This window comes from Sarcophilus harrisii, chromosome 3 (assembly GCF_902635505.1).
Source record: "Sarcophilus harrisii chromosome 3, mSarHar1.11, whole genome shotgun sequence".
NCBI classification, from domain to species: Eukaryota; Metazoa; Chordata; class Mammalia; order Dasyuromorphia; family Dasyuridae; genus Sarcophilus; species Sarcophilus harrisii.
In genome coordinates, this window is record NC_045428.1 from 48276265 (window position 1) to 48288998 (window position 12734).

At 33.4% G+C, this 12734-nt stretch overlaps 1 pseudogene; it reads right to left on the reverse strand.

Annotated features, from left to right (window-relative positions):
• Positions 1–2038: 2038 nt before the first annotated feature.
• LOC105750051 overlaps positions 2039–12734 on the reverse strand; it is a 124467-nt pseudogene continuing 113771 nt past the window's right edge.

Consider the following 12734-nt stretch of genomic DNA (forward strand, 5'->3'; position numbering starts at 1 on the left):
ATCTATTTTGTTCTAAGTTCTTTGTTACCACAAAAAAAGTGATGCTAAAAATAATTTGTTATATAATGGAGCCTTTCTTCTTCCAGTTATCTCCTTAGGGTACATGAATATAAGTGGAAATTCTGAGAGAAAGAGTATGAACATTTCAGTCACATTATTTCCATTATTCCAAATTGCTTTACAGATTACATGTATCAATTTACAGTCAAACCAAAACTGCAATTGTGTGTCTGTCTTTCCACAACCTCTCCAACACTAACTATTTTCATCTTTGGTCATCTTTGCAGTTGTTATTATGGTTGCAAATTGTTGAGTGTGACCTACTTCCCATGTGTATAGTTCTGTGGTAGGTGTTATTTTATGTAATACAAGATATATGAAATATATATTCCATTCCTTTCAGACTTTACACTTTATGAGGGGATAGAGTAAATATTTATAACAATAGCAGTCAATAAAAGATTGATTGCTAAAATGAGTAGAAAAGACAGAATACAAATTCAGAGAAGGATCATGTGGATTTTGACAAATTTATCAAATGGCAACTATATTTCTCATATAGTATTGTCCCAACTTATAATATGGCACAGTGAAAAGAGCAGTGGACTTGGAGCTAAAACATAACAACTCGAATCTGGATGTGGCTGCTCATTAACTATATGACCCTAGACAAGTAATTAAATTCCTTTGAATCTCAGTTTCTTCATTTATAAAAATGAGAATAATACTTATAATTCCTACCTCATGGTGTTATCATAAGGAAATAACTTTGTAAAATATATAGTGTTATAATGCTTATATATTAACAACATTCATTAAATATCTTGAATTCCCAAAGGATTGAATTGGGTAATGAAACCAAAATGAACCAGAACTTTTAGTAGTAGTCAAAATGTGATTACAGTAAAATTAGTGGTAAAAAAAAAAAAACAAAAAAACACTAAATCTAATCTCTGTTCTATTTCCTTCCCCTTCTCTCTCTCTCTCTCTCTCTCTCTCTCTCTCTCTCTCTCTCTCTCTCTCTCTCTCTCTCTCTCTCTGTTTTTTGTTTGAACTACATGATTGATGACTTGCCTACCTACCTCATTAGGTGGTTCAATGAATATAGCAGTAGACTTTGAGTGAGAGAGTACTGAATGCAATCCACCATCAGAGTATGACCCAGGGCAAGCCAATTCACCAGTGTCTTTACCTGTACAACAAGAATAATAACACCTATGTCTCCAGGTTGTTGTGTAATTGAGCTAATATTTCTAAAGTGCTATGTAATCCTTAAAATGATAAATACCATTGTTATTTTTAAAAGATTTATTTATTTATTCATTCATTCATGCACTTATTTATTTATTTGTTTTTGTGCTGAGGCAATTGGGTTAAGTGACTTGCCCAGGGTCACACAGCTAGGACGTGTTAAGTGTGAGACCAGATTTGAACTCAGGTCCTCCAGACTTCAGGGCTGGTGCTCTATCCACTGGGCCACCTAGTTGCCCCATACCATTGTTATTAATATTATTAGTAGTATTATTTCCCCTCAATCCATCCTAAATTCTCATAACATATAAGAATGTCCCACTATATGCAGCTAGAAAATGTAAACAATACAGAGAAGGATGTTAAGATGGATATAAACGCTTATTGCATAACCACAGCTGCACAGCCATCCTCCTACTTCCTGGCTCAGAATTTGAGAAAGAAAAAGGAAATGCAGACTCTCACTAAGAAAGCACCTTCTTCCTCTAATAACAAATAATACTCATTTCTCAGTGAATGTCTGATAACTGAAAAGTGTCAGAGAAAAAGAGGATTCACAAATAAGAGTCATAAGCACTTAAGACTAGGTTCTACCATGAAGAGAAGGTACCATATGATACAAAGGTTCAGAAGCAGAATTTCTGATAGGACTAAAGGTGGGGTGCAGGTAATGTAGGAAAAAATAGTGTTGCAAGTAGCAATATTGCATGAAGAACAAAAACTTTTTTTTTTCTTTGTCAAATCTTTATCTTTATAAAGTAAAGGGGAAGAATAGGAAAGGTCCAGTTTAGTTCTTTTTAGAAACAATCTACTTCATGGCAGCAAGGACATTGCTGAATTTCTCTCTTCCTCTTAGCCCAGATGTGAGTTCTTAGCATTTTCTGATGAAGAGCTCTCTTCAACTTGGAAATTTTCAATAATTCTATGGCCAGCCTTTTATAAGGGGAAAATCCATAAACCTCCTGGATCATCTCTCTCACAAACTCAGTGTGTTTGGTCAATCACCCATGGTACTGGCAGTATTTTGGCTTTGAAATATTTTTGGTGAATTTGTGGCCTTTGTTGAGGTCCACAGCCCATAGTCGGACAATCAGATGGCCATGACTGCAGCACTATTATAGCCCTAATGGCAGTTACAGGAGGCCCAAAAACCCTTTGTTAATATTTTTCTTAAGAACTCACACAATATCAATATGTAAATCAATGATATGAAACAAATGGCATCCACTTTCTTAAAAACAGAGTAGTGGATCAGTGAAATAGATTAGGCAGGAAAGACACAGTTGTAAATGTCCATGTTTGATAAATCCAAAGATCCAAGTTTTTGGAAATAAATTCATATTTGACAAAAATTGTTGGGGAAATTAGACATTAACCAACATCTCTTACTGAACATAAAGATAAGATCAAAATGGGTACCCTATTTAGAAATAAAGTGTGATATCATAAGCAGATTTGAAGAGCATGGAATCCTTTGTCTACCAGTTCTATGGATAAGTGAAGAACTTATGATCAAACAATATATAAAAAGCATTATGAAATATAAAATAGATCATTTGATTACACTAAATTAAAAAGTTTTTTTTACACAAATGAAATTAATGAAGCCAACATTAGAATGAAAGCTGGAAACTTGGCCGGGGTGGGGGGTGAATTATAGGAGTTTTCTTTGATAAAGGTCTTATTCTCAAATACATAGAGAGCTAAGTCAAATTTATAAAAATACAAGTCATTCTCCAACTGATAAATGGTCAAAGGATATAGTCAAGCAGTTCACAAAAGAAGAAATCAAAGTTGCTGATAGTCATAAAAAAAAGATGCTCTAAATCAATAGTGATTGGAGACATGCAAATTATCGCTACTCTGAGGTACCAACTCATACATATCAATTTGGCTTATATGACTGAAAAAATACTACATTTTGGAGGGAATGTAGGAAAATTGGAACACCAATTCACTGCTGGAGGATTTGTGAACTGATCCAACCATTCTGAAGAGCAATTTGGAACTTTGCCCAAAAGTTTATAAAATTAGCTTGGAAAGGGAACAGAGGAAGCAGGGAAGGATTTTTAAATGAATGTTAAAATTGTTTAAAAATTCATTAAATGAATGTTTTAAAATGTCTTTATTCATGAGTGAAAAAAACAAAATACTATTTAATATTTAATAAAAATTTTGAAAAACAAAAAAAAAACAATAATTGGTCTGTCATAGGATAATAATTAAAGAACCTTTTATGTGGTTACATTTTATTTTATAATAATAGCATTTTTATTCTTCAAAATATATACAAAGATAGTTTTCAACATTCACCCTTTCAAAGCCTTATGTTACAAAATTTCCTTCCTTCACTTCTTCCTTTCTCTGGACAACACTTAATTTAATATAGATTAAACATGTGCAATCCTTCTAAGCCTATTTCCACCTTTATCGTTCTGTGCAAGAAACATCAGATCCAGAGGGAAAAATGATAAAGAAAAAAAGGCAAGAAATAACTACAAAAAATGTGAAAATACTATGGTGTGATCCACGTTCGGTCTCCATAATCCTTTCTCTGGATGCAGATGGCTCTTTCCATCACAAGTCTATTGGAATTGCCTTGAATCACCTCATGGATGTAAAAGAGCCAAGTCTTTCACACTTGATCATCATATAATCTTGTTACTGTGTATGGTTTTCTCTTGGTTCTATTCACTTCACTTAGCAACAGTTCACATAAGTCTTTCCAGGCTTTTCTAAAATTAGCCTGCTCATCATTTTGTATAGAACGATAATAGTCCTTTACATTAATATACCACAACTTATTCAGCTATTCCCCAAATATATAAAATTAATAAACCAATGTAAGATGAATGATAGCTAAGAGATGATGTTTACACCAATTTTGCTAGCTTCAGCTTCAACTTTATAGTATTGAATACAAATATAGAACAAAATATAGTTCTATCATTTGCAAGTATCTTATCTGTAAGAGGTAATTTGGCATATTGGATAGAGAGCCAACGCCGATTAGCTGTATAAACACAGACAAGTAACTGCTTTAATTCTTTCACTTCAATTCCTTTAAGGATCCTGAGTACTATGTGGGACACTGGAATAATTAGAAGTATTTGACAAGATAGTTGAAAATAATTATAACAAAAAAAAATCTTTGAGACTTATTTTTTGTTTTCTGTTAAAAAATTCTATAAAATAAAAAATAAAATTTCTATAAAATAAAATCTATAAAATTTTCTATAAAATCTATGAAAATTTCTATAAAATATATCTTTGAGGGCTCAAATAAGAATATACAAAAAGTACTTCACCAACTTTAAAGTAATTTGTAAATATCAGTTAATATTATTAGCATGAATATAATTCTCTTCATTTTGCACACAAGTAGACTGAATTTCTGAGAAATTTAGTGACTTTATAATGAGGAAAGCACTTTGGCAATGATCACAAGATTGTTACATTTTCTTGGAGGTGGGATTTAACTCATGGCTCTTATTTATTATATTTTGATGCTACTTTTATGGGTAAACTCAAATATTTTAAAACATGAGAACAATGTTACTATTTAAAGAAACCTATGTGAAGAATCATATTGTAAAGTCAATAATTTATTTCCACTTTTAATACATGCATATACACAAACCCCATTTAATTTATGTTGCCTGTAAATTCAAATATGCTAATCATCACTTAACTTAAATTAGCTTAAGAGTCCAATGATACCAGACCTTCCCTTTATTCATTGTTCATCAGGACAGCTGTGAAAGATCACAGATATAATACTAGGAACAACCTTAGTGTTCATTGAATCCATCAAGTGAATCCTTTCACTTTACAAATGAAGATATTGGGACACAGAATGACTTATACAAGTTCACAAAGTATAAAGACAAGGATAAAATGAAAGATTCATTCCTCTGTTTTCTTGATCCCAAGTCATTTTCTCTATATACTACCCTATCCTATTATATAGCATAATGTCACTTTATCTTGCCAAAAGTATTTAAAAAGCCTAAGCAGGAAATTCTCTTTATAATTGTAGCCTTAAATCACATAAAAGTTATAAGATTTAGAAATAGGAAACTGGGATTTCTGGGCCACATAACTCACAACAGTTCCATAAATCCTCATAATTCCTCCCAACAGTTAAAGGTGACAGGTTATAAATTTGCTTGGGGTACCTTATGCTTATGTCCAGCCTCAGAGAAACTTTTTTCAATTTGGTAAATTACCTTGTACCTCCCATTAGAACTGACAGGTAAGGAAAGGGGCCCAGGAGCAACAACAACCTAATTATTCCAGTGACCAAACTGCTAAAAATTCAGGAGACTGATAAGGGAGCGAAAAATGCAAAGCATTTTCTTTGCTTGTTTAAGGGGTGTCATTATATCCTCTGGAAGTATGCATAATGAGATAGTTTAAATACTTTGGGGAAAAAGCCCTTGATTGCGACAATGGCAGACATAGTTAGGGGCTCATTTATAATGGTTTTATGTATCTAGTATGCACTTTCCGCATAGAGGAATGGAAATTTACTGACTGGTAAACTCTTGTAAAGAGAGAAATGCTATCACTGACTTCAATTCCTTTGAGACTCCTGAGTGCTATATGGGATAGCTGGCATAATTATAGGCATTTGATGGTTAAAAACACTCATAACAAAAATCTTGATGAGAGTAGTGGGCTGATGCATTGGGAAGGCTTTTCAGTAATTTTTTTTTTTTTCAGCAAGAATCTACTTTGCACATTTTTTAAAAGGAAGAATGGTCTATATGTTAAACATAGTCTCAAAGATTGTAGCATAAAGGGACAGCCTTGGAGGCACCAAGACTGGGTTCAAGTTCCTTCCCTTACACAAAATGGACTAATCGCGTAACCTTTGAAAGCTTCAGGCAACTCTCAGAACTGATCAATTACAGACGGATTGCTCTAATACATTGATTAGGGGAGTGATCATGCAAGTTCTCTTCACTAATGAAATCACAAGTCATGACCGACCGGGATAATGAGAATAAAACTAAATAAGAAAAAGATCAACGTTTCAAATACCAAATGCAAACTGCAGCCATTCAGTAAGTATAACTTTTTGCAGAATCTGTATCTTGGCTTCAAGTATCATTATAAATTACAGCAGACACAGAATGTCCAAACAGACTTCATGCACTCTGTGAGACTAAATTATAAATAAACTGCCAGTTTGCATTTATGGAGGGAATTTCCAGAGTGTTTGACACCATACTAAACAACAGGGATTAGAAGTTCATACAAACCAATGAAATGATAGGTCCATATCAAATATATATGTTTCCATTTATATAGAGATTAGAGTTTCCTAGAAGTAAGAATAGTTTAAAGGACTTGCTCAGAGCACATAGCCAGTATATGCTAGAAAAGGGACTTGAAGCCAGATCTTTGTAACTCTGAGATAGTATCTGTATCTTATGTGTCTGTCTCTTCAAATTGTGTATATGAATATACACACAAACACATGCACATTCACATATGTATTTATCTATCCACACATATCCATATATATTTGTGCCTCTCTATATAAATAATATAAGAAATAATATATAACATGCATACATATAATAAATATATAAAATACATATAAAGAAAATATGTATCTATTTATATATATATGTTTCTGTGTGTGAATAATATACTATATATAAATAATATATAATCACATAAACTAGACATATATAATGTATGTTTTAGATATGCATGCATATGTACATGTACACATTACACATATAATATACAAATAAATATATACACATGTATCTATTTATATAAACATATTTACAACACATATAATACATTATATCCATATGCATTATAAATGGTACATATATAACATAAATATACATACATGTAACATACATATGAATGGGTATGTACATATATGTATCTATGGTATATGTGTGTCTATATGTGGCTAACATAATATGCATGCATAATAAAGTGTGTGAATAAACACTATTCCTTATCACATGAATGTTTCTGATCTCTGCTAAAATCTTTCTTTGATTTGACTGTCAAACATCATTACAGGATCCTAGGAATTCGAACTGGAGGAATTTAGAAATAAGCTTGTTTAATCCCTTCATTTTACTGAGGAGGAAACAGAAGCTCAGAGAAATCAAATCTTTTCCACAAAATCCACAGCTCTACTGAACTTCCCTTTTCCTATGGAGGAAATGCCTATCACCCTCTTAACCTAGGTGACAACCCCTCTTCACTCTCTCATACACCAGACTAATCTACTCAATTCACAAATCTTGTTATTATATACACAACTATTTTCTTGTCTTTACTCAACTACTATCCCTATTTAGACCCTCATAACTTCTCACCTATTGTTATTGCAAAAGCCTCTTAACAGGTATCCCCACCTCAAATCTTTCTCCATGCTCCTAGAAGAATTAATTTCATCATGTCACTTTTCTACCCAATAAACTTTTCAAGTCCCTATTCCAGGACCAAATATAAACTCTTCTGTATAGCACTCAAAGCCTTTTATAGACTCTCTCTGTCTCTCTCACTCCTTCTCATTATATGTGTATACATACATACATACATACATGTGTATATATAGAGAGACAGATACAGAGTCAGAGAAAAAGAGAGACAGACAGAGAAGAGAGAAAGACAGAGAGAGAGAGAGAGAGAGAGAGAGACAGAGAGAGAGAGAGAGAAAAAGAAAGTCTCTGCCTTCAAAGAGCTTACAATCAAATGTTTGTATATGTTCATGTGTATGTATGTATACATATATATATTTATAAACGTATCCTTACTATATGTGGATATATATGTCTGTATGTAGAGGTACATTAATTTATGCATGTATATATATATATATATATGTAATGCCAAAGATCACTTTTAATGGGGTGACCAGTTCCTCCATTTGTCCTATTTCATATTCTGCCTTAAGGTTATGACCATCCCCTCTTAATGGTTGAAGATAAAGGTGTTATAGACATTCCTTAATATCATTAGAATATCAGTAACCTCCATCTATGAGGCTATCCCCACCTAGGTCTCTGCATTATGTCATTGTTCTTATTATTCCATAAAAGGCTTGCTGTTCCGATACTTTGGGCTAGACTCTTTGAGATGATAATCTCGTCTAGCCCTGGAATCCATTGATCCCAGTATTTCTCTCCATTTAATAAACTATTGAATTGATCTCTAATCTCTGTCTTGCTCAGTTTCTTTTGACATTACATATACACATGCATATCTATGGAATCAGATAAACTGTTTATTGTACAATACAAATAATTAATAAAATCATAAGATCATGTGTGGCCAGGTCAGGAATTTCAGTGTATCACAAGGTTATTTTTATTATTGATCTTACCTCCACCATTTCTGAAAGTTGTTTCAATATTTCAAAAGTCTTATGATGATATGAGATACTATTCTTTACCTCTGAAATCCCTTCATATTCTTTTCATCCCTTGGTGATTCAAGGAAACTAAATGAGTATCTGATCCCAGGTTCCTTCTGTAATTATTCCCAAGAAAGGTCTTTCTGCACAGCAACTCAATACCAAATAACAATTAGAAGAAAGTCTTTGAAACCTCTTGAAATTTTAAATCAACTCTGTTTTGGCAAGAAATCTATGCCAATTGTCCTTCTCTTTGACCTGGTAAACATTACATTTGTGCCAAAAAGGGAAGAGCAAAAAAGCAGTAAGTTGAAGAACTCTTAGGACCTACTCTAACAGAAAGCAGTTTGCACTTCCAGGCAAAGGAGAGAATGGTTCAATGCTTTTGAATCCAACACCCTGCTTTTGAATACTGCTTCTGCTACTTAAAATCTGTGTGACCTTGAACAAATCATTTAATCTCTCATAGCCTCAATTCCCTCATCTGTAAAAATGAGGCTTAGAAGCTGATCTCCAAAGTCCCATCTGGCACTAAGACCTATGCTCCTAAATGATGTTTGACAATTTAATCCATGAAATGAATTAATGATTTTTAGCAGGCAGACACCAAATACACTTAGATGATAAAGAATAGTATTTCTTTTAATAAGCAGCATTGAAAACTATTCAGAGGCCCGTAGCATACAATTTTCTGGAGCAGATGGAAGTAAATAATTGAAAGAAAATGATAGCACTTCAGAAAAATCCAAGTTCAAGTTAATCAGTAGCTGCAATCACAGCACTATATCTAAACTCATTTCTTGCCCAAAGGGGGAAACTTATCCAGAGACAGCCATATCAGAATATGTTCCCTAGATAACAGTCTTTTAAAGTTTTGTCAGGTGCTGAATATACCTTTAATATTGTTTATATCATCTCATCTGCAAAATTAGCTACTTACTAAGGTGGAATATAGTATCATATTCTAGGGTGGAGAATTCCAATAGAATTTTATTAGTTTTCTAATGAAAGATCCTAGTGGTAAGCTTTATATCTACATGGAGATACCACAGATGCAAATGTTTTGATAAAAACCATATTTTAGCATTTATCTCAACCAGGAGCAAAACTGTGTTGTGGTGTGACCCCTGCTAGAAGCTGAAAATTCAATCCCTTAGAGGTTTTAAATAATTTATAGAAGGTAGGCAAGGAGTTGGGAGCCCAGGTTGTTTTTACTTTAAAACTCATTACAAATATAGTATACCAAACTCTGGGCCTAAATAGATCAGGTTCAATCCAATGAATGGCCCCCACAAAATCAGCTATTTGATTTCTTTTGCTTTCCCCCAGAGTTTTCTCCGGGAATTTCAGGATGCAGCTGGTTTCCTCTGATATGGAGAAAGAGTCCCAAGTTTCCACTGAAATATTCAATTGAAATAACAAATACAACATGGTCTTTATTTTACTCCCACAGAAAATAGTGAAAATACAAAGGATGCAGGAGATTGAATAAAGAATATATATATAATTCTTCCTTTCAAAGAAGTCCCATCTCTTCCCCACCCCAACCTCATATACTTCTCCAGTCTCTTAATGCTTCCCTGCAGTATACTCTCACTTCAGAAGGTTTCCAGAGATATCCAGTTCTTTGCCACCACAGAGAGAACAACAATAAACATTTGAGAACAAATGGATTCTTTCTCTTTTCTTTTAATCATCTTTGGAAATAGACCTAGAGGTGGTTATTGCTGAGTCAAAGGATATAGTCAGTTTAATAATTCTTTGGGCATAATTTCAGAGTGTTCTCCAAAAGAATTAGATCAGTTCATAATTCCAGCAGTGATGACTTGGTATCCTGATTTTTCCACATTCACTTCCAATAGATCAGTGACACTATCCAAAGGAATTGAATTTTCCATATATGAGGGGATGAAGGAGGACCTTGAGTTTTCTAGATACCATCCCAATATTTTGCAATAGCAATGGAGGATAAAGTCCAGGATGTTTGCTTTCTTAATTCAATTTTTTGAAGCTCCTCCAGTTTTGAAGGTGTTGTAGACCATCTTTCTTCAAGGGATTGGTGCTAGCAGGGAATTTCCCCTTTTCTTTTCAAAAACATCTAGGAAATGTTCCTCTTCTCTCTCTCTTTTTTATTTTAATAGCCTTTTATTTACAAGTTATATGTGTGGGTAACTTTACAGCATTGACAATTGTCAAACCTCTTGTTCCAATTTTTCCCCTCCTCCCCCCCCCTCCCCCAGATGGCAGGATGACCAGTAGATGTTAAATATATTAAAATATAAATTAGATACACAATAAGTATACTTGACCAAATCATTATTTTGCTGTACAAAAAGAATCAGACTCTGAAATATTGTACAATTAGTCTGTGAAGGAAATCAAAAATGCAGGTGGGCAAAAATATAGGGTATGTTACTCTTCTCTATCTAGGAGGTAGAGATGCAGAAAACTTTTATTACTTGCCTATAGGGTGACCTTCTGCTAGGGCTATTGGGTGAGAATATAGAGCTCAAATTCATCTCTACAGCTGCTTCTCCATAAATGGGTCCAAGAGGCAGCATGACATAATACAGGGATAGAACTTTTAACAAAGAAAATGTGGGTTCAAATCCATCCTTTGATCCGTACCAGATGTATAACTTTGGACAAATTATTTCCCTCTTTAAGCCCCATTTTTCTATTCTACATGAGAAAGTGGTAGCTTTTATAATCCCTTTCATCTCTAAATTGATGATGTTTTGAATTTGGGGTTCAGGAACTTGATAGAAACTGGCATGTCATCTCCATCTCTGGATGCTGTTATTTTTTGAGCTAAGGGACAGTGCCATTGTATATACAAATTTGTGTCCTTATACACAATTTATCTTCCTTGAGAGCAGAGAAGATTGCATTTCTAACTATTAGGTTACTGATCAATAAGCACTTATTAAGTACCTATCATTTGTTAAGCATTGTGCTAGATGCTAGGAATCCAGAAACCAAGTATAAAAAGGATCCTTTCTCTCAAGGAAATAATAATCTATAAAGCTCCTTGAGGGGAGCTGGTGTTGCTGCAGTTTTATCTATATTTGTTCAGTCATGTCAGGACCCGATTTGGAGTTTTCTTGGCAAAGATAGTGGAGTGGTTTGCCATTTCTTTCACCAGATCATTTTCAAGTGAGGAAACTGAACCAGACAGGGTTAAATGACATGCCCAGGAACACAAAGCTAAGTGTCTAAAGATGGATTTAAATTCAGGTCTTTTTGACTCCTGGCCTGGAGCTCTATTCACTGTGCCAACTAAATTCCCCTTTATACATATTCCCAATATCTAGTACCATTCCTTGCACTCAGTAAGTTACTAATAAATACTAATAGAATTGCATTGATCCTTTTCCTGATCTTACCCACTTTTAAGATAAATTATGAAGAAAATACATTATAAATATTCAAGGACTTTGAAATGAATTATTATTGTTATTTTTATTCAGAAATATTTCGATTCTTTTTTGAAGTACAGTGGTTGCTGCCTACCTCACAGGATGTTATTCTAAAAATAGGAATTGTCTTCATTTTACAGATTCTTCTTTTGTTACTAACTTTGTTACACTTTTGTTGATGATATCAAATAATTTATTGAAGGTTTTTCCATGTTTTTTGTCTGTATATGTGTATATTGTTTTTGTGGTGTCCTAGACAAAAAAAAAAAAAAAATTGGGATAATGTTATAGAAAACAATCCACACTAACTCAGATCCTTTCTGATCCATTGAACATTGTTCAGAGTCCATCAGTTTCTTTGTCTAGTGTGTATTTTTTCTAAATCTATTATTTCACACACCTATATTGAAACTCATCCTCTACTTTCTGCCCACTCAGATAATACCTTGTGAGAGTTTTTTTATTTCATTTTCTTCTGTACTTTATTCTATTGACTTGACATTTCATTACTCAAAAGAGCTGTGTCATCTAACTTGAAGATTTCATCCTGTGCTCCCTACTCCAGATTACATCTATAAGGAAAAATAAAGTAATTGAGATTAGAGTCAGGCCTAATCGTTAAACAACTTTTTATGATTAACTGTCCAGCACTTCTGTTTCCTTCTATT